Source organism: Limulus polyphemus, unplaced genomic scaffold (assembly GCF_000517525.1).
Source record: "Limulus polyphemus unplaced genomic scaffold, Limulus_polyphemus-2.1.2 Scaffold2926, whole genome shotgun sequence".
In the NCBI taxonomy this organism is placed as follows: Eukaryota; Metazoa; Arthropoda; class Merostomata; order Xiphosura; family Limulidae; genus Limulus; species Limulus polyphemus.
Window position 1 is genome coordinate 156,058 of NW_013668536.1, and position 1,064 is coordinate 157,121.

Consider the following 1,064-nt stretch of genomic DNA (forward strand, 5'->3'; position numbering starts at 1 on the left):
GTCACCCTCTTATATATATACCAGACTACCATATGTCTAGTAATCTCCCGACAATTCCCGAAGGTTCGAGAGAACGAGTGGCGTGACACTAGTCACGTGACCTCGCTGACGCAACAGTACTATTATATTTATATAGATTTAAACAACTCTGTACAGCAACAGTATATAAATTATTTCAATCAATGGTAATCATATATGTATATGTATGCAATATTGAAATAACATGCTATCATGCTCAATTCTTCTGGGGTGCTTTTCCATAAGTAACTTACATACAGTTTGAATGTTGATAGCAGTGTCATACTTATTATGTATTAAAGCTAGAGCACTCAGTTTTTTTTCGGTTTGTGACTTTGTGTACACCTCAGAAAATTATTTAACCAACGGAGTGCAGATGCCGAACATTCACATGAACTTAGTGGCAGTGTGGCAAAGAGTTTCAGTAACATAAAGATATTTAGTACACTGAAGCACGCTTTTAAGCAGTCAGCCAATATCTAGGACCTGTCGTGGAGATGTGTAGAAAGCCATTTTGTCTTCCATCGATGAAGTTCTTTATCAAAAATATCAGGATTTGGCAAATCTTCTCTGTAAAAGTCTATAGCCTGTTTGAACTCAGATATAGAAAACTCTTGTGTGAGTTTTGATGGTATAAGTTTCTAAATTGACGATGCTTACTTTACATGTGCATTAATTCTGAAGGAATGATTACTGATAATGTGGTAAAAAAAGGAATGGTTACTGTATTCTTAAAATAATCCTCCAAGGAACTGTATTCTGCATTGCACGTTGGGTTTGTCGTTGACTCACTCGTGTCATGCTACCATTAATATTAGATTTGTTTACAATATTACTGCTTTGCTTGAAGATACGTTGTGAATAATGATTTATGTTCATTCTGTAAAGTCAGTTCTTTACAGCATTGTTCTAATAGGGAAACACCAGAAACAAAAATAGGGAGTTCGATCAAACCCCCTCTCCCTGCGTTCGTGTGTGGCTTACAAGATGCTGTATCAAACTAAAACATTGAACTTTGATATCGATTTTACACAGAAGGAAAACTT